General features: G+C 53.4%; 1 non-coding gene and 2 pseudogenes across 1 annotated transcript; all 3 read left to right on the forward strand.

Moving 5' to 3' along the window:
* On the forward strand, window positions 1-1,413 carry LOC146721941 (small subunit ribosomal RNA; annotated as a pseudogene; the record flags this gene model as incomplete).
* Window positions 1,414-2,213: 800 nt separating this feature from the next.
* On the forward strand, window positions 2,214-2,368 carry LOC146721942 (5.8S ribosomal RNA). The gene has a single exon (XR_014925430.1). It is a non-coding gene; the product is annotated as a 5.8S ribosomal RNA (ribosomal RNA).
* Window positions 2,369-3,411: 1,043 nt separating this feature from the next.
* Window positions 3,412-5,000, forward strand: part of LOC146721943 (large subunit ribosomal RNA) — a 4,605-nt pseudogene continuing 3,016 nt past the window's right edge.

A 5,000-nucleotide genomic window follows, 5' to 3' on the forward strand; every position in this document is an offset into this window, starting at 1 on the left:
CCCCTATTTTTTTTTTTTTTTTTTTTTTTTTTTTTTTTTTTTTTTTTTTTTTTTTTTTTTTTTTTTTTTTTTTTTTTTTTTTTTTTAAAAAAAAAAAAAAAAAAAAAAAAAAAAAAAAAAAAAAAAAAAAAAAAAAAAAAAAAAAAAAAAAAAAAGCTGAAACTTAAAGGAATTGCGGAAGGGAAACCAGGAGGGAGCCGGGGTTTTTTAATTGACTCAACACGGGAAACTCCCACCAGCCCAAGGGAACTCGCACTCACGCTCGCATAGCTCATTCCACTTCCGCCGTAGGCTAAATCCCGACTCGCTCGACGCATACACTCATCCAGTTTCCCCTGTATTCTCTCATTTTTGCACAACATTTTCATCATCTGTTCCTCATATTCTCCCACAATGTCCAGTATTTTCTCACTCGCACTCTTTGAAATTTTGTTCGTCTCCGTAAACAGGAATTTACGGAGTCTCGCACCAATTACTCTCATACACGCTATCTCACTCACTTCCGCAACGCTCTCATTCTCTCCCTCATTCATTAATCAAGAACGAAAGTTAGAGGTTCGAAGGCGATCAGATACCGCCCTAGTTCTAACCATAAACAATGCCAGCTAGCAATCCGCCGAAGTTCCTCCGATGACTGGGCGGGCAGCTTCCGGGAAACCAAAGCTTTTGGGTTCCGGGGGAAGTATGGTTGCAAAGCTGAAACTTAAAGGAATTGACGGAAGGGCACCACCAGGAGTGGAGCCTGCGGCTTAATTTGACTCAACACGGGAAACTTCACCAGGCCCAGACACCGGAAGGATTGACAGATTGATAGCTCTTTCTTGATTTGGTGGGTGGTGGTGCATGGCCGTTCTTAGTTGGTGGAGCGATTTGTCTGGTTAATTCCGATAACGAACGTGACTCTAGCCTGGTAAATAGGCGTATTTTATGGTATCGCGAAGGCCCCCGGCTTCGGCTGGCGGGCTTTTACTACCAACGTACAAACAAATCTTCTTAGAGGGACAGGCGGCTTCTAGCCGCACGAGATTGAGCAATAACAGGTCTGTGATGCCCTTAGATGTTCTGGGCCGCACGCGCGCTACACTGAAGGAATCAGCGTGTGTTCCCTGGCCAAAAGGCCCGGGTAACCCGCTGAACCTACTTCGTGCTAGGGATTGGGGCTTGCAATTGTTCCCCATGAACGAGGAATTCCCAGTAAGCGCGAGTCATAAGCTCGCGTTGATTACGTCCCTGCCCTTTGTACACACCGCCCGTCGCTACTACCAATTGAATGATTTAGTGAGGTCTTCGGACTGGTGCGCGGCAATGTCTCGGCATTGCCGATGTTGCCGGGAAGATGATCAAACTTGATCATATAGAGGAAGTAAAAGTCGTAACCAGGTTTCCGTAGGTGAACCTGCGGAAGGATCATTAACGTTCCGGAGGTCCTGTTCTGCGTCGAGAGTCCTCTCTTTTGAGAGAGACGCGCGCTCGCAGCAGTCGGCGACTGAATGGACGCGCTAAAAAGGCGCTCTCAGAGAAAAAGAAAATAACGGATTTGACGGAATTTGTTGGTTGTGTTTTGATATAACAACGGACGCCGTCGCGCCTCTCTGACCGAAAGTAGTCGGCAAGCAGAGCAGCGCCCCCGGCGGTGTTCGACGACGATTCGGAGCGAGACGCTTCGCGATCACGCTCGTGTGTGTGCCATTCTCCGGCCACACACACACAGAGCGTCGATTCGGCGTTGAGCGCGAACCGGTGGTAACCTATGCCCGCGCACGCGTGTGTGCAGCACCCACGACGTTCGTCGACGCGCGCCCTCCCCGTTGTCGCGGGGCAGCGGTCAGCGTGCCGAGAACACACGGTGTGCGACCGCGAGTGCCGAGCGAGAGGATCCCCATATATTATTATAATATATATATAACACAGAGAAGGGATCGATGATATTTCGACCAATCTGTCAACTGTGTCGGTCCGACGGTTTTTTCAAAGATCTTCCGCCCCGGCTCTCCCGTTGCGGGAGAGACGCTCCGAATGAGAAACACACAACTCTATCTTTGTGCCGTAGCCTTCCCTGGCGGGAGGCGGCGGTCCGCGCGCGTCCGAGGACGCGCGCGGACAGGCTGATCGAAGAGCCACCACGATTATTCTCTCTCTCTCGTCCGAGAGAAGAGACCACGATGGTTGAACGAGAAGCGCGTTTCTTCGCGAACGCAAAAATTTCGAACGATTACCCTGAACGGTGGATCACTTGGCTCGTGGGTCGATGTAGAACGCAGCTAATTGCGCGTCAACTTGTGAACTGCAGGACACATGAACATCGACATTTCGAACGCACATTGCGGTCCACGGATACAATTCCCGGACCACGCCTGGCTGAGGGTCATTTTAGTACCTCTAAACTGCTTGCGCCCGAAAAGCGCGCACGGCCACGACGCGGGCGACCAGAGAATGGCGCGCGCGTCGCCTGTGCCTTGTGCAACGCTTACAATGGGCGTACGAGCGATCGTTGAACGTTCGCCCGAGGTGTCTGTGCCGCGCCGACCGGCCGCGGTGCAAATCCTGGCGTCGTCTGAAATGACACACCGAAATAATAATAATAATAATGAGGAGGAGAAGCGCACAAGCGTGTAAAACGTTGGCGAACGCGCGCCCAGAGAATGCTGCGCGAATTATGAGGGGGAGCGTGTTTGTGTATCCAAGTCGTGTGTGTACATGAGAGCCGAGGAGAAATGGGATGAGAGTAAGAGCGCGCGCGAAGGGAGCAACAAACGGCCAAAAAAAGGGTCAGGACGTTGAATGGCACCGCTTTCCCTAGAGCGGCGCGTGCGTCGTTGTCTCCCGAAAGTAGGTAGCGCTTGTCTCACCGTCTCTCCTCTCCGTACATCACACAGTCTGAACGGACTGCTCTCGCACTCTGTGCCGCGTCTCTCGGTGCGATAGCGCTCGCGCGTTTTATGCCGAGGCGCCCTTGCCCGCACACATAACGGTATTACGGAGAAATATACGGCGCGTCGTCGTCCGGCGGAGAGAGCATTCGTAATCCTTTACCTCTTTACGGAGAAGGGTTTTGAATCGCGAGCCGACCGCGTGTCCGAGTCCACGAAATTTTCGTAAAGCAAAAAAAGGGGACCGGCGCGCCGCGTCGTGTACTCGTCGAATCGATTCCGCCCGAATTTCGTATATAAAAGAGAAGGGAGAGCCGAGAATCTCGAACCCCGCGATATATCGTCTCCATTACCACCAACGAGTGTGTGTGCGGTTAGCGCCCCGGCCATTTGCCTTCTCGCGTATTTCATGTGCTGCCGCTGCTGCTCTCTCGTTCGACGCTCTCTCTCTCTCTCTCCCTCTTATTAATATATATTATAGAGGAGAGACGACGATGAGCAACGCGGAGGATGCAAACGGCTACGAAAACTCACTATGCGACGACCTCAGAGCAGGCGAGATTACCCGCTGAATTTAAGCATATTATTAAGCGGAGGAAAAAAAACTAACCAGGATTTCCTTAGTAGCGGCGAGCGAACAGGAAAGAGCCCAACACCGAATCCCGCGGTTCCGCCGCAGGGAAATGTGGTGTTTGGGAGGATCCGCTTATCCCGAGGTGCCGCGTCGCGTCCAAGTCCATCTTGAATGGGGCCACTTACCCGTAGAGGGTGCCAGGCCCGTAGCGACCGGTGCGCGCCTCGGGAGGATCTCTCCTTAGAGTCGGGTTGCTTGAGAGTGCAGCTCTAAGTGGGTGGTAAACTCCATCTAAGGCTAAATACGACCACGAGACCGATAGCGAACAAGTACCGTGAGGGAAAGTTGAAAAGAACTTTGAAGAGAGTGTTCAAGAGTACGTGAAACCGTTCAGGGGTAAACCTAAGAAACCCAAAAGATCGAACGGGGAGATTCATCGTCAGCGGCGCTGGCTTCGCGTCGGTCGGCGATGTCCCGCGTAGTCCTTGCGGCTCGCGCGCGGGCACGCTACCGTGCGCCGATGTCCGGCGCTCGTCGTCGTGCACTTCTCCCCAAGTAGAACGTCGCGACCCGCTGTGTGCCGATCTACGGCCCGGGTGCGGTGTCTGTCGCGTCGCCGGTAAAACGGCACGCGACAAACCCTCGGTCGCCCGGCCGGCTGCTCGGCGGTACGCGCAAGGTATCAGGCCGCACTATTCACGGTGCGTCGAGACCGTCGCAAGCGCGCGCCACGGTACTCGGTGGTTACGGACTTCGCGCCCCCGGTTTTGGCCCGCTGTTGGTTACAGTACGGTACACCTTCGACAGGCCTGCGAACGTCTCCCGCGGTCTCGCGGGAGACCGATACCGGTCGGTGACGCTACTGCTTTGGGTACTCTTAGGACCCGTCTTGAAACACGGACCAAGGAGTCTAACATGTACGCGAGTCATTGGGACTTGTCGCGAGACCTAAAGGCGTAATGAAAGTGAAGGTCGGCCCTGGCCGTCGACCTAGGGAGGATGGGCCGCGTCGCGATGCGGCCTCGCACTCCCGGGGCCTCTCGTTCTCATCGCGAGAAGAGGCGCACCCAGAGCGTACACGTTGGGACCCGAAAGATGGTGAACTATGCCTGGTCAGGACGAAGTCAGGGGAAACCCTGATGGAGGTCCGTAGCGATTCTGACGTGCAAATCGATCGTCGGAACTGGGTATAGGGGCGAAAGACTAATCGAACCATCTAGTAGCTGGTTCCCTCCGAAGTTTCCCTCAGGATAGCTGGCACTCGGCCGTTCCGCACGAAACGCGCGCGAGTCTCATCTGGTAAAGCGAATGATTAGAGGCCTTGGGGCCGAAACGACCTCAACCTATTCTCAAATTTTAAATGGGTGAGATCTCTGGCTTTCTTGAATTATGAAGCCACGAGCATCTTCGGATCAGAGTGCCAAGTGGGCCATTTTTGGTAAACAGAACTGGCGCTGTGGGATGAACGAAACGCAGAGTTAAGGCGCCCAACTCGACGCTCATGGAACACCATGAAAGGCGTTGGTTGCTTAAGACAGCAGGACGGTGGCCATGGA

The sequence above is a fragment of the Nylanderia fulva genome, unplaced genomic scaffold (assembly GCF_048542155.1).
Source record: "Nylanderia fulva isolate GAGA-0341 unplaced genomic scaffold, ASM4854215v1 Scaffold395, whole genome shotgun sequence".
Taxonomy (NCBI): Eukaryota; Metazoa; Arthropoda; class Insecta; order Hymenoptera; family Formicidae; genus Nylanderia; species Nylanderia fulva.